The sequence below is a fragment of the Sparus aurata genome, chromosome 12 (assembly GCF_900880675.1).
Source record: "Sparus aurata chromosome 12, fSpaAur1.1, whole genome shotgun sequence".
In the NCBI taxonomy this organism is placed as follows: Eukaryota; Metazoa; Chordata; class Actinopteri; order Spariformes; family Sparidae; genus Sparus; species Sparus aurata.
Window position 1 is genome coordinate 13,914,067 of NC_044198.1, and position 24,446 is coordinate 13,938,512.

Genomic DNA, 24,446 nt, shown 5'->3' on the forward strand with positions numbered 1-24,446 from the left:
TGTGCCCGGTGGTCTCTAGGCTTGACTAATGGCCTGTTGCCTTTGGGTTATTTTTGTTTGCTCCACCCTGCTCCGCCTGGTTTCATACGCAGGAGTTGTCCCTGCAAGCACACTCGAATGCCACACCTGGCCTGCTTAGATAGAAAATATGGGGTTTTTTATGCCCAGCCCTTGCTTCACTGGCCTAGATAGAGTTGATTTATTGAGTCGAAACATACTTCTTTAGTCGTTGCTTGTTACGCCCATCTATTGTTCCTCTTGTGCTACTTAAGTGGACTTCTTGAGAGGATGAGATGGAGTTATAATGTCCTTGCTTTTGGTAGATGATCAGTGATTCTTCATTCATGCTTTTTTACTTTTGCGTGTATTTATGTCTCTTTTCTGCAATGGACTGTAATGGACAAATATCCAGCAGCATCGGCCTTTCAACCAAGGTTGAGAAAGTATGTGTGTGTACCTGTGTGGTTGAGTGTATGCTCCAGGCCCCCATGAGCACTTTCTCAGACTCTTTCTCATAAGCATGGACTTGGCAGTGAACTCTCTATCAGAATTGCCCAGATAGGAGGATGAGAAGGAGGGAGAGGGAGCTAGTATTATATGATCACGACACACAATCTGTCTTTGTCTCTTTCTGTATTTCTTTGAGTTTTCCCTTGGTGTTTCTATTGTTTTTCTCATTTCTTTTGGAAAATCTTTCTGTTGACACCTGTTCTTTGTCTTTGTTTTGTGATTTATTTTTTTCTGGTGCACTATTTTTTCTCGTACAGTTTTTACTTAATTTTCCCCCACTCCTAATTTCTTTGTTTCTTTGTTGATTCCAATTTTGTTCATCATTTTGCATGGATTTCCTTTTATCTTCGTTAAGGCAGACAGAGAGGAAGACGTTCAGCATTCGATATCCATAAATCAGCCTTTGAATGCAATTTTTGTTGCAAAGATCACTCATTAGTTGTTATCAAACACTTATATCGGCCAACTAACATCAGTGCTCCAAGGTGAGACTATTTTGGTTGCACATGCACCCAAAAATCTGTCAAGTGTGACTTAACATTTTCATTAATTGCACCAAACAGCCTGATATTTAGCAAGTCGGATTTAAAAAAAGATTATTGAGTGCACGTAAATAAAAAGGATAGGCGCACCAGTGCAAAATTTTACCTTTCTGTGTTTAGCTTGTGGTGTTTGATTTTTCCTTCCATCAAACAGCTGATTGAAGCAATAACAATGGATTTGGATAGCTTTAATGGATTTATTTTCCACTAATGGCTCTTACTATGTCCCAGATTAAGGACACATAGACAACTGGCAACACATATGTGCACATACATGACACTGAGCACGTAGGGCAAAGACAAACACACACGCGAACACGGACACAGTGGAGTAAGAATTCAATACGGGCCCTAAACTGGAAAATAACAGTTTTGTTTGGTAATTTTTTTCTGATTTATTCCACACTCAAGGATTCTAAACAAATAGCAAGTAGTTTGTTTTCCAGTCAAGTCCAGTCAGTTTTATTTACATTGTCTTAAATCAAAAATTCGCCTCGGAGGGCTTACACTCGCTCCATCTTTAGTTCCTAAATTCTGCAAACGAAAATCATCCTCCCAAAATGTTCAAACGGGAAGAAGCCTCAGGAAGAGGAGCAGTTCTATTTAGAAAAAAATAATAATTAAACTGCCTGATCTCTGTTCTTCTTCAGTCTTAAGTTTTTCCTCTTCCCAGTTGTCCGTCTGCGGTCATCTCTCTCTGTCTCCAGCTAGTTTTTCAGCAAGCTCATCCATGTGTAAGTGTCTGTTTTATGTACACCCGGGAACATCATCACGATGCCTCCGCTGCACAGGTTCTGGTTTGTCTTATGTTGTGTTCTTGGTTTAAACAGTTTAGAATCTAAGTCACACACACCGGGTAACGCAGAGGACACACACTTGCATGGGATGTCTCTTTCTCCGGTCTCTCTCTGCAGCGTGTGTGTATTCTGGTGCCCGGTGCCTGTCAGCGAAACAGGAGTCTGCACACTCGTTCTCAGATTCTAGCATACAGCAGCACATTTAGAGTCTCGTCTGGCAAGGAAATGTAGCACTAATCCAATTGGCTGTAGCTTTAGTAAAAGCTTTTCTAATTGGACGATATGGACATCTGGCTGCCAAGGTTCCAGTAAGCACAACAGGGAGTTGGGGAGAGTCCCAGTGGTGCTGTGGTGCAGAAGAGCCTGAACAAAGGGCAGATAGCTGGGAGCGTGCTACTGTTTTGAATATTCCTCCACATGGCTATGATAAAGGACCCATCTGCACACTGCTTACTCAGATCCATCCAGATGACCATATCTCATTTTTAGCTGAGCTGTTTGCCAAACACACATGCAAATATACACACACGCATGCAAACACAGACACAGACACACCCCCCACATTCCATCTGCAGGAAGAGGAATGGCTTTCGCCACACAAAAACATGTTTGAGGAAACATCCTCCCAACCTGTTAAGGAACAAAACCACAAACAGGAATACTGACAGAGTCTGTGTTACAAGAGGAAGAGTGGAGAAACAAAACGCTGCTACCAGCAGCCAGTGCAGCCGTTCCTGTTTCCTTTCACCTCAGTGTGGAATCCAGGAATAGCTCAGAGTGACAGAGACAAGAGATGAGAGAGAGGGAGAGAGAGAGAGAGAGGGAGAGAGACGGTGTGTGTGTGAGAGAAACAAAGAGAGACAGTGAGACAGACTGAGGCACAGAGTGTGAGACATGGCCATGTAAGGTTTCCTGCACCACAGCTTGCACCACTCCACACAAACGGTGAACCTGAAAAGAACTGTTGATGGTTTGGGTTCCCAAGTCACTGTTAACTTGACCTTTGGCCTCGTGTGGCTGCTTGACAATGAAACAAAGGCCACGTTCTCCACAAGATACATTAGGGAACTGACAGAAATAATAGCGAGTTCCTCCTGTGGAATGGCATGTATTGTTTGCATTCTCATTTTATACTCTCATTGAATTATGTGTGCAGGTGTGAAAACCCCTTTGAAAACAAGTTGTAATATATGTAGTAGTCAGTGTAGCTTGTTATACAGGTATCCTGCTGATTTACTCTTTTTTACTATGTCTTTGATACTCTAACTAACTTAAAATACTCATACATTGCCCGTACAATAGTTTCATTTCCTTTTTATGCTTGACAAGAGTGCTATGATGCATTCCTTTGGAGAAATGACTGGTAATGAAATCTCTTATTTGGATTCAAGATTACGTAACTAGCATCTCAGAAGCGCTTAACTGAAATTTGATTGATTGAATTGAGCCATAATTATTGCAGCTGCTGCGCACATACACATACTTAAAAAAACACATAAAAATCTTCAAAACTAATTTAGCTAAAAGTAAAAGGTCAATTGAGAAATTAATGTAGAGGCAGAGTTAATACAAAGTTGTACAATCAATATCTTATTGTTTTCTCAAAGATTGAGTTCATCATTTCCTTTAATTAGTGAGACCATTGAAGAACAAATGACATGCGGAACAGTGTGTTTGTCATCTTTGCTTTGTGTAAAGGATTGTTAATCAAATATTGACATTTTTATTACCAGGGAAAAGGCTCCAGATGGCATTGTAAACCACTTGATGTGGATTCATGCAGATGAAGCTCAGAGAGTACTCCCATATATAGTAGAAAATAGTTAATTTACTCACTTTCTCAGTAAAAGTACATGCACATAGAATATCATAACGTTAACCTGCTGGTGTGTATGACCAACATACTTAACCACATGTTGCACAACTATTTGAGTATCACTGATTAAGCAACATTGGATCATGATGAGCTTTCAGAAGTCGACTCTTTTCAATTTCACTTGCTGATGTTGATGATGGATTTACCAGGAAAGAGGTAGTTGTGATGGACGTGGGTGAGAAAAGTGAAGAATTTCCCCTTGGTATTGTATTGGTAGGCTTGTTAGTGTGGAGTTTGCGTTACCACAACAGTAACGCTAATCTTAGTCATTTTAACAAGTTAACACTGCATGTTTAACATTATTGATACGGTAAGGATAGGCTGCGAATGTGGAACAAGACAGAGTGTGGATGCAGTGGGTGTTGATACACAGAGGGAAAGAGGATAAGGTGTATTTGGGATTAAAAAGTGAGGTTGTTCTGACAGCTCCACTTCTCAGACCACGCCTCTTGGTTCCCATTCAGTTTGTGATTTTACTCTGTCTCATATTTTTGCGCTAAATCCCAGCTGCTCACATCATCAGCCAATACAGAAGAAACGTAGTTACATGCTCACCCATAACCTGATTACTGAGAATACTGAGATGACGTGAACAGCTGGATTAAAATTGTTTCATTTTTCGTGACTTGGTTGCCCCTACAGTTTCAGAGTGCAATTCACTTTTACACCACTGTACAAATAGGGCCTCAGAACCAGTAAAAATGACATCCAAAGCAAGTTTGAAATTCACTCTTGTCTCTTGTTCAGTCACTCCGTTTTTTTTCTTCGTAGCATCCTCCATTAATGTCCTCCTCGGTCTCCTTACCCCTTCGTACTGAGAAATAGTACTAGCTCCTTCTTATAGTGATCATACCAACCAACCCAAGTTACACAGACCAGGAACAGGTGTTCAGTACAGAGTGGGAATGAAACAGGCACCATTCAGTGTACCATCAAAACGACTTTGAAGCTGTTATTTTGACGTGAAACGGTTGTTAAAATGTTCTAAGATGTTCTAAGGCATGGTTGATAAATCAACTTACTTAACAAGCCAAGTTAAGCCTACCCGAGATAACTAAAATGACGTCTTGTTAGATGTGTGTACGAAAATAGAGGCATGATGTTGGTATTTGAGTTTTTCACTTTGGTTAATCCACTGAGTGCACTGAATGTCCAATTCATCATTTTTGTGTACATGAACTCTGACGTGTGAACGGTGCAGTAGCTGATTATGGATTAGGGCTTCAAAACAATCTCTGTTTCGTATGGTGTGCCACTTCCTCTATTGCACAGAATGTTTTTTTTTCTGCTGCTACAAGCTTGTCCTTTTTTTAAAAGTGAAACTTTGCGTCCTTTCTCTCTCTGAGGCTCTCTTTGTTATGGTGTGCACAATTACATATAAAAAAATAAATAGACTAAGCTGTTTACATGTCAAGAGTGTTACTACATTCTCAATGTTGGTGTAATAACCTGGCTGAGATCATTTTTAGATCATTATAACAGGTTACTGCATTCTTTGGCTTTAGCGACTACTGGAAGAGTAATGGATTAGGTGAAGAGTGTCTTCTCTGACAGTTTGACAGTTATATGGGAGGCCCATCTGCTCTTTCACTCAACTACTGTGGCTCACCGAGTGTCACCTCTCTGTTCTGACTCGTACACACGAACACACACACACACACTCTGACAGCCACACACACAGCATACACATGTTGATAACCCATTTACACCAACCCCAACCAAACTCTCTCTTTCTCTCTCCCTCTCTCTCTCCCTCCCTCACACACACACACACACACACACACACACACACACACACACACACACACACACACACACACACACACACACAAACACACACACACACGTATATATATATACTCACGCATAACCCTCCCCTATCTGTGTCTTCTAATGTCCCAGCTCTACTTACTGTGTCCAGAAGAGCTTAGATCAGGGAAACCATAGCTTGCCCTCATTCAGACTTCCTGGAAGATCAGGTTATTTATTCAAACCAATCAGACCATGTTTAAACTGTTGCTGGAAGGTTGCCAGTTTGAACCCGTGGATGGTTTAACAAATTTGATTGAGCCAAGACATTGATAAGGTACCATCGAGCAGGCATACCCCTCCATTTGCTTAGTAAATTGTATTTTTTTATGTTCACCTGTGTATGCTGGTGATTTAATACAACATAATTTATCTTTTAAGAGTAAGAAAACCGATCTGCAACTTTAACTTAGTCATAGCAAATTGCATTCATAACAGTTTGTATGAAAAGCAAAAGGCTGTTTGTCCATGACAGTGTGATGTGCGGCGTTCATGAGCTTCATCTGTCACCGTCATCTTTCATATTAATACATAAGACAGAGCAGATGAAGGGTTGATGGCTACCCTCTTTGTTAACAAACATGAAAATTACTGCCAACTCTTGTTTTCCTTTTTTTAATGTCTGTTTGTGGTATTTGTTAGTGCCTTGAAAAACATGATCCAGCTCAATCTGCCTTAATCTGCGCTAAACACTGCATGGATTAATTTATTTTCAATCCAAAAAAGCACTTGTTTCCACAGTGTGGATATGTGGAAGCCACCCTTAGCACTGCATATCCATTCATATAATAAAATAACAGGAAAAAGTATGACAGGCCTCTAATAAGGTTCCGTTTGGTGAAATTCAACTGTAAAAAAGGCCCATCGCATATGAATGTTGAAGCCATTGGCATTCATATGTGACAATGGCCAATCACTTGTGAAAATGTCCTCTTCATTTTGTGTGACATTTTCTTTTACGATGTAGACATTCTAATCCACGTGTTTAAAGAAGTCAATGATGTATGACTGTAAGTCATTCACAAGTAAGAATTGCACATTTCTTATATGGAATTATTTATTCATATGTGAAAAAAAGTCAATTGTGCAAAATGTAGTTAACATAAGATGTTTCTTCTTTTCACATGTCAAATTGCCAGCTGCAAAAGAACATGTGAAAATCCTACACACGGAGCAAAATATATCAAATTTGACTTCACATGCAAGACTGAAATCTTGCCACTTGCCACTTACATGACAATGTCTAGATCACATTTTAGTTTCACATTATATAAATTTAGTTCAGATGTGAAAAAAGTCCATTTACATGTGAATCTTTGTTTGTAGAGTTGAACATTATCAAAAGGTAGCATAAAAATAGCTGGTCAGAATTTCTTCTTTTGAGTAACAACCAAATCATACATTTTGTGTGCGACTGTGAGGTAGAGAAGTGATGAAATACAGCAGGCCTTGTCACCCACTGAGCCTTACCTGAGTAAAACCTGCAGTGAGATCTTTCAGGGTTACACTCTAAAGAAATGACTGCAAGTGTGTCTCCATTAGACCAATTGAAAGTATGTATTTGTGCTGCTTCGACAGGAAACTGAGGAAAAAGACCAATTTTTTTTTTGGGGGGGGGGGGAGAGTTTCAGATTTTGCATGAACAGAATTCACTACACCTTAATTGCATCTCTGAATGAGCAAAAATACACTGCACTTCAGCAATGACAGCAATTACCTCAATGATACTCTTGCCTTGCGTGTGTGCATACAGTATGTGTGCCTGCGGGCCATATTTTCTCTCCTATGATGACCCACTGACCGGTGTTAGCAGATTAATTGCTGCTTTCATGTTAAGCTGTGGCGTATCACCCGTAATTGGTAATGGAGATTATCAGTGTGATGCTAGGTGGGTCCCTGTATATGTGTGTGTGCGTGGGGCATGTGAGATGTATTTATCTGATTAGGAAGTTTATCTAATAAAGTAGGGTTTATGGGATTCTAGTGTCTCTCCCCTGTGCGCACACACACACACTAGCGGCCATTAGTGAAAGAGGATCACAAATAGTTTGCATGCTACTGACATAATCATATTGGAACTATTTAAATGTCTTTGCCTTTGTCTTTGAATACTGAGTTGTGACAGTTTTTATCCTTTAATGTGGTTAAAAAACAGTATCGTACAGCGTATACAGTATAACTGATAAATGTTGTGCTAGCAAGACTGGAATGTGCATGTAACCTCACTGATGCGCAGGATGTAGAATCAAAGATATTAATGTACAGTAGGTGGACAAACTTGTGTCCTATGCCTGAATGCTACTGAGGTGGATCCATCCGCATTTGTTGTGCCTGCTAAGAGGATGGGGATAAAAAGCAGTGGATGCAACAGAGCAGCACACACTCACACATACGTACATGCCTGTAAGCATACACAGCACTCGCAGAGAAGCTTCATCGTTTTTCTCCTGAGATCTTTTGGAGGCACATCATCGTCTCACTTCAGCACACACATCAGTCTGGCTGACTTGCGTAGCCACCACTCAGCCAGCTGCTTTTGTGCGTGTGTGTCTTTCTTTGAAAGGAAAACCAAGGGCATGAGACCGAGATGTGTGCAAAAATGCTTGTGTCTTTGCTTGTGTGCATCTATACGTTTCTTCTTGAATTAATAAGCTGCCTCACTTCCTGTTGGTTCTAGCTGCATCAAATGTTTTTCATCGCTGCTGGTTTATTGCATTGAGATCATTGTGCAGAGCAACCAAAACAGATTTAATCAGGCAATGTCCTCTGTTTGATGTTAGTTAAAATCATGTATCTGTCTTCAGTTCATGTATCATGTCATTTTTCAATATAAGACATGAACTGCATCATATACACAATGTTTTTGCGAGTATACATGGGATTTGCTAAATGTGTGACAATGATATTGTAAGTGTAATATGGAACAGTGAAACGTTAAGAAGAACAACCACCTTTTTTGATGAAAATCTGTCGTGACTCAGCCTGAAATGTTCTTGGACGAGGTAAAGGTGCAGTATTTTAAGGATTTTGGTTAAAACACTCAAGCATGCTAACCAGCTAGCCTTTGCTGCAAGGCTAACTGAGCTAACAGCAATAAACAATTTGCAGCAATAAGCAGTTACTGTGGTGATATGCAGCCTCATGTTTGTTTGCAGTATGAATTCAACAGTCGGCCAATTCTTACACGTTGAATCTTTTTGAAACTTTTATTCACATGACTTTCTTGTGTCCTTCCCAATCTCCGACTCGCTACCGGAAATAACTGTATAGCAACAGGCTACCAGATGAAATGTTACCTTGCAAAAACAAAATCTATTGCAGAGGTGAAGTCACTTTTAGATATCTAAAAACATAAAAGTTGCATAATATATCTTGTGAAATGTATTTCAGGTTGTTGTCAAAACATGCTGTTGTTTATGTATTTAGCCCACTCATTTAAACCTAATGGAAGTTAGTGGCTTGCCACATTTCCATGTAACAACAATGCACCAGTGGATGTTGAAATATTTTGCACTCAGCTGTGGGTTTTATGTGTAGGTGGGGAGAGAGTGAGCTGGACGAATAACAAATATTTAATAAAGATATTATTAAGGCAAAAAGAGCTTTGTATAGTGTTTTTAGAACACTGTAAAGCATTAACTACACTCCACACCAACTTTGTTCTGTGAACCTTACCCAGGCCGCTGTGGGATGCACCTTTTATATTGGAAATGTTATGCTGGTCCAACTCACTAGCTTTTCATCGTCAGCTCGTTAGAGCTATAGTCCGACAGCTCCCACACAGCTTTCTCCAAACAGCCTCTCTTGCCAGCCCGAAACTGTTGAAACCAGGCAGGAAGGGTGCACCTGTGATTGGACACTGACTTGACTGACAGATGTAACTGATCAAGAGTACCATTTAGAGAGTTAGCTGACATAGATATGTCACCAAAGTAATGATATAGCAAACGGCATCAGGCTCTATGATGCCATCAGCCTGGCAGTGGCACTATCCACTTGCAGTATAGCTTCCAGGCTGAGTGAGTGTGGGCATGACATTGTGTTTACCAAGTGGGCACCTTCCTTCACAAATGACTCACTGAGTAAGAGACACGACGACACCTCAAGGAGGTTGAACATTGTCTGCCAGCGTCCCAGTAACACCCCCTTCTGTTCCCAACCTCAGCAGACCCAGTCACATCTTGCTAAAATCATGTCATGATCTAGCAGGAGTTTCTCTTGCAGGAAGTTGCAAAAGCCTGAGAGCTCTGATAGTAAAGGCTCATTCACCTCTGTTGGAGCAGCAGCTCACTGTGTGGAACAAGCAGTCGGGCTCTGCTGAGAGGACCAAGCTGTGCCTCATCTCATTAGTGATGAAAAGGGGTCTGATATGTCGCTGGGGGCTTATATTCAGTAAATTTAAAATGAAATCTTAAACAGCTGCCGGTAGAGGAGGGGTGATATGATTTGGGGCTGCAGTTTCAATGAGCAGCAAGTGGAAAAGATAACAATACAAAGACCATGATAGTGACTCATACCCTTTAATCAAAGAGTAGTATGTCTTGTATTCCATAACAACCTATTGACGCTGCTTCTCTCCCAGAAGTCAGATAACATACTGGGTTGAGTTTACAAAAAGACATTTCTAAGCAGAGAAAATGATCCTCTGAGTATTTGTATCCTGTGGGAGAGCGGCTTTTTTCTCAACAGTGATGTATTGATGTACTCTGAGTTGTAATGTGTTTTGTAACTCATAATATGGACTATTCGATCAAACCATGCACTATTCGATCAAAACTTGCATTTAATGGGTGCTGAGACTTGTTGCCTGCAGCTGTTGTCGTTGAACACACATCATGTGTTGTTTAGCTTCGATCTGAGCTGCCAAACTCCGGAGAACTTTGCTGAATATTGGATTTAGTTAGGGATTGTTTGCTCTCCATGGTGCTGAAATGTTCAGTTATATTCAGAAAGTTGGTAGTGATTGTGTTTGAACTGCGTGTGTGCTTGTCAAATCTTGTATTATTTAGGTGTTATAATAGGTGCTGTTTGATGGACTGGTTGGCTGTCCTGTCATATTGATCCGCATGTTCAATTTGTGGGAAGCGTTTTTGTGTTTGTTTGTTTGTTTTTTGTAGTGTGTACTCCTGGAGTTGCTTCTGTAGCGTCAGGCTTATTCTCCAAATGGTTCAGAATGGGCAGAAGAGCAGTTTTTAATTCTGCTTAGGACTACTGAATGCATGTTGATATCATGACTTATTTATAAGTCTCGTGGCTTTTGTTAGGAACTTTGTTGGTTTTTCAATTGACAATTGAAGTAAAAAATATGCCATTTCTGATTAATTTTTTTTTTCGTTTCTTTGTTTAAATTTGGAGATATTGCAAGTAACGGTACAGATGGGCTGAGCATTTTTTTTTTGTGTATTGGCCTATTGATATTTTGGATGATGTGTCTTTGGGTTATATAAATGAATAATGGGCATTTCATTCTAATTTGCTATGGAGCCACCTTTCTTGCTTCATACAGCATTCCTATTTCCCTCTGAGAACTACTTGTTTATCCAGGTGCGGACTTATTTTTTTCAAATATTACAGTTTCTATTATTATCTGATAAATATTGGAAATATTGCTTTTCCGAGTTGGAATTTCTTTCCAAAACTACAAAGCACACCTTTAACTGCATTTACTGAAGGGCCACAAACTCAGACTCAAACTCGGAGTTGGTTTGCATAAATATAACAATTATTGAGCGAAGCAGATGGAGGCTGTAGTTAATTGGGAATCCATTCCTGGATTTATTTATGCTGATATGCACCGCTACCTGCAAAACTTAATGTCAATTAATGAAGACGAGAAGTTGCAGACCGCAAAGAGAGATGCAGACAACAACTTTCAGGCCACGTCAGGAGAAAAGGCAAAATATCACACTGTGTGGAAATGGATTGTCTGAGCACCTTCCCTTCACCGGCAGAGCTGTGTGCCCTTCAGACCGAGGGAAACATCTCCTTTGAGACCAGTTTCGGGATGCCAAAAAGCAAGGCGTGTTACTGCTGACTGCAATGGACTGACCCAAACAACATACTCCAGAGGCGAGTTTTCCTAAATGAAATTAAAGGTGCATGAAAAAGAGATCAGCTCGGGCACACTGACTTAGCAGGTGCATGCTGTGTTTATCTTACCTTAGCGAGGATAGTCAATATTTTACCTACACCTCTTTTCCTGGACCAGGACCTTGATCTAATCTAAATCAGCGTTAGGTTAAGAAACCTGGACAATTTTGCAGTGATAAGAGAGGGAAGTAAAGGGAAAGCAGTCTCCTGTATTGGAACAGGGGTACAGAGCACAGGGTGATGGGGTCTGCCTCTTTATGCGGCAGATTTCACTTTTATGGTTCAGTATTGATGGAGTCAGAAATGATGAAACTGCCATCACTGCCTTACTCTTTGGCATATGGTCAAAGAGTAAGGGGCCTGATGATGTTGTGAGATGTGTTTTTTTTTATTAACTTTGTTTTAGAATGTTGATTAAGTTGGAGAGATGACATAGTTATATCAGTTATTCTCATCCTTCTGCATTATTCATTGAAATTTGATGTCTACAACACTGATTAGTGACCTTTTGCTTGTTCTCTATTTAATGAGTGGCACTACCTTTTGCCAGCTGCGCTGTGTGTTTTTTGGTGTTTTTGGCAATTCTGTGTTGGCATCATGTAAGTGGTACTTTGCCAGGTCTACCAGATGATTTTGTGCCTGTGTGCTTGCTGCTGCACTAGCTTCTGTACGTCCAGATAGCCATGTTAGACTCATGTTACGGTTTGGTTATTTTTATTTTCCCTTTTTATAGCCAGGCAACAGTAAATTCAATTGATGAACATAATTATTGCACAAATTAACTACAGCTGGTCAGAGGACTCTGGGGAAGGAACTTATTTTCTTCTGAAGGTTGCAGTTACACAAGCAGCCAGCAGGTTAATAACTTGTTATTGTTAATTTGATAAATTTAGCCAGGAACAACACATAGATGCAGCCACTGTATGTATATTGAATTTCTAAAACAAAAATGTAGTTCAATATGTTCTGCGCAACACATATAAATGTCACGGTTACCATAAATTCATGGAAGTTCCTGTTTCCGTTTCTCGGAAGGGTAACAATACTGCCTCCTGTGCAATGTGCACCTCATTTCAAACCATGTGTTCACTTCAACACTGCTGAATAGAGCTGTTATCACGGAGGACAGAATTGCATTTCCTCGCTGTGCGTAGTTCTAGTCAGACTTCAGACTTTATCTGTCGATTATGTTTCGGCTTTAATCTAATCTATGTCTATTTGGTAACTCGTTTCAGGTACTGTTAACAACACAGGACTTCAGGAAGGTGTGTTTAATTATGTAAGCAAGATGATCTGTAAGAGCAAAGTCTCAGTAAAAAGGGAAGACTTAAGATTTGCCGATGTCTTGGTCAGTCATTAAATGGCTTTATTGTTTTAATGATTATGGACTTTGAGCTTCTGAGTTAGTGGATTCTAAACAATACACAGGAATGTTTTTTGTCAGAAACAGGCAGAAGAAGTTTGCTTGATTGTTGTTGGTTTAATCAACTAGTAGTTGTTGAAATGAAAGGTAATAGATACTCAAAGAACCCTGTGTTCTGTACTGGTGGGATGAAGGTTGTGTTCTAGAGCTGTGATTGCAATAGAGTTGCACAGAATTGTCATGGACATGTTTTCATAGTAATATATTTAATTGCAAAATTGCATGATAGAAGTGTTCAGAGGATGAATCATATTGTTAGTTTACAATAACTTCCAGGTAGAAAAGCAGCCTTTTGCACTAGCTCACACACAATTTAGTCTTTTTCATGATGTTATTTCAATGTGCACATATCTCATTCATCACAAATGCAGGTGTGATGCTGTCCTAGTTTTTTTACACACTTTCGCTATCATTAGGTTGGAGAGTGTCACTATCCATCAAGTTTTTAAGATCTGTGAAGTGCTTTCCAAATAAGTGTATGAATCAAAATGAACAACTTATTTTCTAAATAGCTATGTAGCTCACTGAGAATTGCCATCAGACACTCATATGCACAAAACAGGCCTTATAGTGCTGTCTCTCAGTGACCCTAAGCAGTTTTTGCTGTCAAAGATCTACTGTAGCAACACTGTAGTGCAATGTTTCTTCAACTCAAGGCCCCCACATGACAAGGATAATATCATGTTTTATATTTATAAGGCTTCACTCAAGTTACTCTTTGGACCCTGGCGTTATAAGACTGCAGTGTGCGACTGCATCTTTAAGATATATGGGAGGTATTTAACCTTAAAGCTGTTCTTATGTGTAAACACCGATACAGTAGGGGGCTTAAATGCAAAAACTTGGATGTCTGGAGGACTGCTGCAGTGCATTACATATGCTGGAGTCAGCTCAGGCTATTTCTGGTACTTGTAGTCAGCCAGCCAAGAATCAGCCCTGCCCATTTCGGACCAGCCCTGCAGGTTAATCCATTGAGGCCTTGAGTCCTTAATCATTATAAGCTCTGGACTCATTTTAGGTAAATTTATTTTTATCCAGACACCTGCATGTCTGGATTCATAGTGGAGATCGGTTAATCTACATGTAGTAAACAAGAAAGATTATGAATTAACAGAAGTAAAAGGAACAAAGAGGTGGAGGTTAGCTCAAATATTCTAGAGTACACCTTCACTGAGAAATTATTTGCATACTCCTAACATTTGCCAAAGGAATTGACATGTTGTAACTATTTGATTTAAAGAGCAAATACACAGGTTGTCCTGTATTAATTTGTCTTCTAGATGTATGGCTCTTGATAACACACACGGCTACTGTTGATACGTTCAGTATCAACAGTAGCCGGATAAATAGTGTGCAAAACAGTTAGTATCCTTACAGCATTTTTCATCAATAAAGATTTTAATTACTGCTCAGAATTGCTGACCAACGCACATTGCATGGTTTATGGGCCAACCTTATAGCTGTGCTGTTGACTGAGGCAACAGTAAAAACCCAGAAACATTGCAGGCTGTGAGGTATTTGGTGCATGGGATTACATTTCATAGATTAAAAACTGTGGGAGGGAAGGCTTCACGGTGTCTTTGTAATTTAAAGTCTATCTGAAAATAGCTGGAATATCGAATAGCATTTAAAATGGTTGTTTCTTTCCAGTTATGTAAACAAATAATTCACAATCCTCGGATCTTTAACCCACAGTAGATGCATTGGCATTGGAGAGAAGCAGCAGCTGAGTAGGTAGAATGTAGCAAAGAAGAAAAGTTTTAGGAAAAGTGTAAAGATGCCCGCATTTGGCTAAACTGATGATAGACAGGTGCACTGGCTGAGATCAACTCAGTCGGCGAGTAAAATTGAGTTAATGTTCTGTCAAACCTGAGACAAGTTAAAGCCTTACATTTCTTTATGTTGTAACTTTTCCATTTTCAATGTTTCTCTTGTCACAACACTGAGCTAATGCTCTGGTTAGGTTTAGGCACAAAAGCAACTTGGTAATGGTTAGAAATCACGTCATGGTTTGGCTTTAAATATTTGTTTTGGTCGCCACGAACACGGCTGGAAATGTCCCACGGTCGCCGGAAAAAAGCCTGGTTTTGTTGCCACAAACATGGCAAGAGATGGCACACCTTCCCATGACAAATAAATGGTTCTAGTCGACACATACACAGCAGAAATTTCGGTCATTTTCAGAAACGTTTACTGCCATTATTATATCTTGATGATGAGGCTGCTGAGATATAAATAGCATGGATTTTTTGGATGGAATGGGATTAAGTCTAGACCAAAAATAGACAAAGTGCTGAAAAACTAAAGACAATGTGAATGGAGATAATGCATAAATAATGAGAATTAAGAAAAAGTCCGAAAGGAAAGAGCAGAGAACAAGATAAAAGAATGGCTGACATGAAACGGGAACAGCAGTGTGTGACCAAAAACCATGATCAAAATGATGAGTAACAATAGGGCTGTAATTTAATTTGTAAATGAACCAAATTAAAATAAAATTAAACCATGATTTTACAGCCCCATTATATTGCTAGATAATGTTTTAAGGGGTGCAATATCACATTAACTAGTAATTATTAAATGGTAAGCAATTTAGAGCTTATTTTGTGCAACTGATAATATAGACTGCCATATAATAACTTGAGTTAATACACTCGTCTTATTCTTACAAGGCTGTCAGTCGGCTTCACCATTTTTATCCGTGGTTCAAGATGTGTCACATTGCTTAACTGCTTGGTAATTAAATGCTGCATTATTAATGTATTAACTGGCATTGCATTACACACCAATTTCCATTCACCAGTTTAGTGGGATGTGCTAGCAATGTGTATTTACAGTGAGAGAAAAAGGAGACAACGAAAGCGACTGAGAGATCAGAGTTAATTACAAGAGAGGAACTCAGGAGCAGAATGTGAGAAATGCCAGCAAGAGTATGTGATGAGGTCGAGGCTGTGTTTATTAGCAGAGGAAGAAGAGGATGAGCGTGCAAACAAAGGAGCTACAGACAGAGGACTGGGGGAGATGAAAAGATGTGGGAGGGTGGGACAAACTATTAGAGGGATGGTTGGATGGATAGATGGATGAACAAATACGTGAAATTGATGTGCACAGAGAGCCTTAACGGCCTAAGGTGGAGCGAGAGGCTGACTTCTGCTTCGCACTGATACCACAGACTGAAATGATGCGATACCTCTTCCCTCTCGCTCTCTCCTCTCCCTGTTTCTCTCACTGTGGGAATTCTCTGACCCAGTTTGTTCCTCCACCAGGCAGCAGCAGAGTTATTTTTACATATTAACAGGAGACAATACTCTGTCCTCTGCTCGTCCTCCCCTCATCTGTATGCTTCCTCCTGCTGTTCTCCTCCCCCATCTTTGCTGTTCCCATCCTTTCCTTTTGTACCATCCCATGCTTCTACTCCCCCTTTTCTATATTTGTCTCCACTGGCTTTGATCCTCTATCTTCCTTTTGGGATGTAAATGTTCATCAACTCACTGATTTGTATGGTACAAGATGGCTGGCTTGATGGGTTGATACTATTATAATGTTTTAAACTGTTATTTCAAGATAAACAACTTTTAATCATATACCCGATTCTGGCAGCCCCTGTGGACAAAAGCAGAATGAGCACCAATGCTGTTTGCTTGCCTCTAAACTAAACTTGCTGCTGCCGTCATGTAATACAGAAGTATCTGTTGCCATCCAACCAGACTACAGAGCAGCTTCTTTCCTCAGGCTGTGAGACTCCTCAAGTCATCCTCAGCACTCAGCACAATTTAATTTAATTTATTTTACAATTATTTTAATTTTATTCTGTAGTCCCTCAGCTACGCAACTGAACCTTACCAGTTCAATAGCTTTATAGTTCTAAAATTTTTGAAATTCTATGATGCATTGTATTCTGGGATTGTCAGCTGAAAGGATGCTAATTTTTTCATGTCGTTTGGGAATTTTTCATGGTATTACTGCATAAAGTTCACACTTTACACATGAGTCAATGTAAAGCACTATACCTATAGTGAATAAGGAGTGATTTCAGACACAGCCAAAGTGTCAGTGCCATGCATAGCCTACATTACGCAGATAATAAAAACACAGCAATAGAGAAAGTGATGAAAACTGTAAAATGTAAAAAGTGAGAAAAACAGAGCCCATCTGTAGTTCTCTGTCAAAATCAACATATTAAGATATTGCCTCTGATGTATCACAAGGAAGTTTAATCCTTTATGCTGCAGAATTGATAATTATCACTTATTTTAACTCAGAGAGCAGAGACACAGCTTCTTTTCTTGTATCTGCATCTGTTTCCTTTTATTGACTCTTTCTTCAATCTCAAAAACCTCCTCTTCTCTCCTCTCCTCTCCTCTCCTCTCCTCTCCTCTCCTCTCCTCTTCAGAGAGTGGTTGCAGGTGTAGACAGGTCATATATTCGCCTCCTAATGATGATGGATGGCAGGACTGCAGAGAGCGAGAACAGAGAGAAAAGTGGAGCAATGCAGGGGGATAAAGAAATAGCAGAGTAAGAAAAGACTGTGTTTATATTTGTCTGCTGGCGGGCAGATGGTTGGAGTTTTAGTGATATGTTGATCCTCAAGTGATTGTATCATTCTTGTCATCTACCTGATAGCAAACAAGCGCATACACATGCATACACCTTTGTGGTGTGCATGCATGGTGACATCTGGTGTAGTGCATTGAGATGCACATGCATCTTAAACACACACACACACACGTCACACACACACACACACATACAGACACACTGTGTCTTTATTTAAGTGGATCTAAATACATATTCTAAAATCCTTGCATCATCATCTCGGCAGATTATCATATTGTTTTACCATAAAGAGAATCATCAATGCATGGCAAACACACACTCCAAGAAGTAGCGGCTAAGTAGTTTTCGGATTGATCACACAGTTTCACAGTTCTGCGCTTGATAAGATCCCTTTCAAAAAGAGAATAAATGTTACATATTATTAGGAGTAGCGCTAGAACTAACAATTTTTGTTATTATCATTGTCCATAAGGATTGAGAAAAGAAAGAAAACGGCCAACACAGTCCCAGTGTGAAGATTTCAAATTGCTTTTTCTGTCTGACCAACAGTCTTAAACTGAAATAAACTGAGATTTGTGAGATTGTTACTTTAAGTAAGCTAGTACCTATAAGTCTAGGTTTAAATCCTCAATACGTTTTTGTAACAAAAACGTTTTTGTACCAGCCAACCTCAAAAAAGTGCTGGAAGCTGGTGTAAAATTTCTCTTTAAATTAGTAGTGTTCTTCACTTATACTTCAATCAGATAATGTCTGATTTCAGTCTAAATATTGAGTAAAGCCACTGTCTATAAATGCTGTACATTTGTGAGGTTTATATTTCTCGTAGTAAAATCCTGTCTTTCGTCCAATGTTTTCAATTTATCTAATTGGTCAATTGACTCTTTGTTTCGGCAGTATCCTAATGTATCCATTCCTCATCAAACAGTTCTATTAGAGCTGATACTGAAGAATGCCTTTTTAATATGTGGACAAAAAGGGAGCACAGTCCATACTCTGCCCCCACAATAGAAGCCAAGCTCTGGCTCTTTAGACATAGTGTCAGTGCTGAATGGAAGACTCATGTGGGGTCGCAAGCAATCACATCGACCACACTACAGTCATTTTCTGACAGAACTCCCTTCTCTCAGCCATCTCACCTCTCCGGTATCTCACACCTTCCTGTCTCAGAAGTCCGATAGGAGTGTGAATGTAAGGTTGACTGATAGGAAGTGTTAAGACCCCATCTGGTGGGGTTATAACTCTGCACACACAGCCACAGTGTTAAAGTCTCACCCTTCCCAAAGTACTGACAAGGAGGCAGGCTGTAGCTATGGCAACCTAGAGAGAAGGGAAGCGATTGGGCAAGGATTGGATTTGTTAAGAGCTACTGTATGAAGCCTAGGGCGAGACTTAGTCACTCTTTCTCATTTGGAGCTTGTGTGCTCGTGTGTGTGTGTGTGTGTGTGTGTGTGTGTTGATACAAGAGTGGGTGAGAGGAGCACAAGGAGTCAAGACATCCTTTGCTTATTCCCCTTACTGTCTGACTGTCTGCCTTTTTCATGTTCTGTTTGAGCACCCTGTCAGTTGTCAGGCTGATGTGATAGATCTGGGCTGAGCACAGCATCTACTTACTGCGCCATGGTCTATAAACCTGGAAAAAAAGACTGAATTGCATCCATTGGTTGCATGCCTAATTGAATGAAATGAAACTCTTCACAGGGGAGATACAAAAAGTGGCCGCAGGGTAACTCTAGCATAAAATAGGCCATATAAGTCCAGCGGTTCACTGAATGACAGGCATATGTTCGTATTTTGCCTTTAGAGGAATTTTATTACACTCTGTCCTGTCTTATTATTTATCAATCAGATGGATTTATGCCTTTATCTTCCATGTAAGTGTTCAGGCTGATCGACCAAGAAGATGCTCAAATTAGTCGTCTCAAGCTAACTTTGATGCCCAGTCCTCTTTATCTGCATCAGATTGTGTACTAGAGGTATCAGCCACCTAAATGTGACTATTTTTTTTCATTTGTCCTTTATGCTGATCCACACCAAAAGTGAATGTGGTTTAATTCTGGGCTAAGACCCATCCTCCATCCAGGTTTCATGGAAATTCGGTAGTTTTTTGTGTAATCCTGTTGTCAGTCACAGGTGAAAACAAAACCTCCTTGGCTGAGTTGATTTTAATTAATCCACTAATCGATCATCTGTTTCAGCTTCAGATAAAACACTATAGTTGAATAGAGGATTCCACGTATTCTTTAGCACATGAAAGTCTTCTCATTTTAATTTTGACGGATATAAAACAACCTGTCAGATATAATTACAGCTTGGAAAAATAATGATACAGTATTGTTCTGCATCACACAGCCCTGCTTTGCAATATGCCTTTGTCAGCCAGAACTTAGTTATTCAGGTAACATCATGACATGAAACTGAACACATCAGAATATCTTTAAGAGCTGTTTTTCATGTTCTTCCCTTGGTGTGTCGGCCCTTATTGGTGGTTCCCTACAGGATGTCTAAGTTAAACCTCCTACGCAGTGTTAGTGTCAAAGGCACTTTGCACTGTCTGTAGAGTCCTGTGTGTATGCATGCGTCTGTGCGTGCGCATATGTGTGTTCCACGGCAGAATGGGTTAGTGTTAAACATTTCGGCCCCAGTTAAGTAGTGGATGTCGAGTAATTTGTGAGTAGTGTGATTTTAGGGACCCACGCCTCGACACACAAGTGTGCCCCACAAACCAGCACCAATTGCTGCAGCTGTATGGATAACATAGAGGGGCTCTTTGGTCATGTTTGAAACAGAGCTGTCTTTGTAGATGTCAGATTGGTTGCAATCGCTGGAGCTCACTCTGAGTGTGTATGTGTGCGGACTTTGTGCATAAATCTATGCGTGAATGAGTGTGTGGTTAAAAAAAGTGTTTGCGTTCAGCTATTATTAAAGCCTGCAGCTTTGCTTACTTGTAAACTAAACTCTAAAATAATTTAGATGGCTGTCTATGTACCTTAAGGAAAATGTGAGCAAGGCAGATTTATTGCACAACATTTTTGCTTAGTATAGTTGCCGTTTATCGTTTTGTTGGGTTTTTTTAACTTTTTTTTCCCAGAACAAAGTAGGGAAGAACCCTTTGATCAATACTGGAAAGATACACTGCTGAAAAAGCATTACACTGCCTTCATCTCAAAATTAAAATAGTTCTTTTTCTAATTGGGCTTTGTGCCTTAAGAGGATTTTGAGGTTCTGTTTCAAACCTCAACATAAAAGCTAAGTGTATCCTTTCAGTTTTCATAGAAATACTCTGAAATGTTTCCTGCATCAAACCTGTAGTATAGCCAAATCATTTTAAGCCTAGAATAGAGACGTGGTTTATTCTCAAACTGAAAATGTGTGATTCATCTGGTCACTTGATCATTTCTCTTACAAGAGAGCTCTATTTGATTTCACTCGCTCCTGGGAATAGAGACAAGCAGTCAGCAGTAAATTGCTCTGCTACAGCTGCATCTCTATGAGCTTAAATTGCTTTTATTGTTAAGTGGAAGGAGACAGTGCAACTCTTTCTGACCCACAAGTATGGGGAACAACAGGTTGGACCTGGAAACTCCCTGTCACCTCTCACTCTCGCTTCACTTGCCTTTACACTTCCCTCCCATGTTGCTTCTCATAACCCTCATGTTCTGTCACTGTGCATTAGGCTTGTATCTGCATCTCTTGTTTGACTGGTGTTTCCAGCTGTTTCACTCATCCACGTGTTCATATTTTCTTCATCTGACAACCACCATCCACCGCAGCCACAAACCCATCTCGCCCTTCACCCTCTAGTTGTTTCCTGATTGAAATTTCCAAAGCCAAGGCTAAGTCAGTGGAGATCTATAGGCCAGCATGCCTTATATAGACAGGACATATAGAAACATAACCAATTTCCGGACTTCCTCTATTGTGTGTATGTGTGTATTATTGTGTGTGCATGTACACAGGTGTGCATTTGTAGAGGGGGATTTGTTCCTCTTAGGTTAGCAGTTCTCTATGTGTTGCAATCTTTGCGGTTGTACTCCCGTGTATGTTTTTTTTGTAATCATCTGGTAACCTGCACCTCTGGCTCGAAGATGCACTCTTAATTTAAACACACACACACACACACACACACACACACACACACACACACACACACACACACACACTATATATATATATATACGCCCACTGCTCTCTGAATGAATTCAGAAAATTGTTCTTTGTTTTTTTTTTTAAATGCATACAAATCAGGAAGCGTGTATGCAAAAGCATCACTGTAATCAAAATGATTCACAATGGAGATTATCTGGATTAGGATTACATGTCATATTTTTAAATTGAGAATGACTTTAGGGATACTCTCTCACATCGTAATTACTATTAGAGTGTATGAATATTAAAAAGGAATTGTTATTTAGATTTTATTTCACAAATCGAATAGCGAAACAAATTTAAAATTAAATGGAATGGTCTATTATATTTTTATGAAAGTGTTTCACAGGGGGATTAGCTAAATGTGCTTCTCAGCCCACAGTTTCTGTGACTGCAGTATTAATAAAATGAGAAAGAAAAAAAATCTAAATACGCAGCATTCCCTGATTCCATGATACTAAAGACTGGATCACAGTTCAAAACAAATTACTTGTTTTTGTTATGTATTAGGAAAATGTATATCGTAAATGTTTATCTTTAAAGCTGACAGCGGTGGTGATATTTCGATATTACAGTATCAGCCATACATTTTCGGGCAGGAGTAAGAACTAAGGGAAACAAGAAGTGTTTGCAACCAGTGTACATACATTGAAAATGAACATCTTGGTTTCCATTCTTTGCTACTTCAAACTTTTGCTCTACTGCATTTATTAGATTTTTTTAAATAGAAATATTTTTTACTAGTAACTTTATAGATTCAGATTATTCAGCATTGATAAGGTATTACTTCTGATATGTAAACCTTGATGTCAATCTAATGTAAACACAACCAACCAACCACAGGATTTTTGTTTTGAGGCATTATTTCAAAAGCTAAACTACCAATCAATCCATCTGCTAATTGTGAAATCTGTTTGGGAAGTAATCTCATAATTGTAATGCACATAATATGCATGTCAGTGTGGGTATATTTCCTGATTAAAAGGTCAAAAGATATTAAACCTGCTGTCCTTGTATCCAACTACCTACTACATTGTCAGCTCATTTAGTGCATGAAGAAGTGTGTGACAGCCCTGAATCATTAGGCTACAAGACGCCTCTTTTTTGTCCTGTCTCTCCCTTTGTCCTGTCTCTCCCTCCCAACACAAGGCTGATTTGCAATCTATTACTACTAATAATGCTAATATTGGGTTGTTGCTTTGTGAGCTCATTGTGACCCAAAAGAGCAAAAATCCACACATCACGGTTGCATAAACTTGTGTAAAGTTGGCGGAGAATGATTTCCATGAGTGGGTCCTGATGATGCAGGATGAGAATCGCCAAACCTGCCCTATCAGCAGTTACTTGTCAATCAGTATTTTTCTTGTGCCTGACCAAATTAGCATAAAGTGTGAATACAACCTGGCAAATTCTTTCTCTAGAAGATTTGAAAATAATTTCAAAGTTTGTGTTTGCTTTAAACACACAGCTCTGTTTTGTGTTCAGAGTTGATTAAGTGGAAAGGAAAAGCTTCCTGTTGAGATTGACTCATACAGCTTTAGTCAAGGAGATAGATAGAGAGCGCTCTGCCCTTTGTCATCAAGCAGCGGGATCTCATGCAGCGTGTGGGCTGGAAAGCGCAACCTTGTCCTTGGTAGATGAACAGATGCAGAGACACAGATAAGCAAACAGCATTTTTTTGTAGAGTTGTTTAGTTTTGGTGTGTTTTTAATTAGATGTCTTGTTGGAATAAAAACGACAATCAGTGACTCCAGCAATCTGTCACTTACAAGCAAAATTTCTCGCAGGTTGTGTTTTCTGCACTGAGTCAGGTTCTCCTACCACCTACTGTAGCATGAAATGATGTCTTTGTTTATGCTTCGCTGCACCATCGCTTTCTCAGTTTGACACCTAGCTTCTTATTTTCTCACTATCAGTAATGGTTTCCAAATGAGATGTGAAGGATTGGCAAATTAAATAATGCTGTCGACCAAAGGTTTATTTTTCTCTCTCATGAGACTCCACTGAGAACACTTGTCAGTCACTGGAGACCATTATCTGACAGTACATCTCCATTAACCCCTGTAGATGTACTCAGCCATAGAGGGAAGAAATATAGTTATGTGATTATGTGTGATATGATGTTTTCATATTTTCCATCTTTAAACTGACTCACCACACCGGTAAGCGGTGTAAAAATAATTTACAAACCTAATCTTTACCTCTGCCTTCCTTTCTTTGAAAATAGCCACATAGAGACCATAGTGTACCAAGATATATAATAATAACATCTCTCAGTTTAAAGTGGTTTTATAGTTTTTGTTTGTGATTCTCATGATGTATATTGATTTTTGTGCACATTTTTAAATATTTGTTGGTATTGAACTAAAAACTAGAACAGATTACCGACTTACATCTTTAAATGATGATCAATCATATGCCTGAGCAATTGATTTTGCACCGACTGTCCGTCTGCTCTTTTTGATGCGCTTGTGTTTTGCAGCTTTTGCTGTGTATGGTCTTTTTGGTCTGCACTCAAGGAAAACGCAGGCTGTACGTCCTGCTTAACTTCTTGCTCAGCTTTTCAAGGAATCAGATTTGTATCCTGCACCAGTCATAGCTTTGAGTCACTGTCCGAGACATAATATGCTGAATCATGTATTCTTGTTTATTGTGTAACACATTGGCTTTCAACAAGAATAAGACAGACGTCAACA

At 39.5% G+C, this 24,446-nt stretch overlaps 1 protein-coding gene across 4 annotated transcripts in view; it reads left to right on the forward strand.

The window, feature by feature from the left end:
- Window positions 1-24,446, forward strand: part of strbp (spermatid perinuclear RNA binding protein) — an 87,675-nt gene that overhangs the window by 3,077 nt on the left and 60,152 nt on the right. Inside the window, exon 1 of one of the 4 annotated variants that reach the window (XM_030434752.1) lies at window positions 17,544-17,562. The exons of the other annotated variants lie outside the window; for them this stretch is intronic. The gene's annotated coding sequence lies outside the window, so the exon portion shown is untranslated. Of the gene's footprint in view, window positions 1-17,543; window positions 17,563-24,446 lie in introns of those variants that run through there. 4 annotated transcript variants of the gene reach the window in all.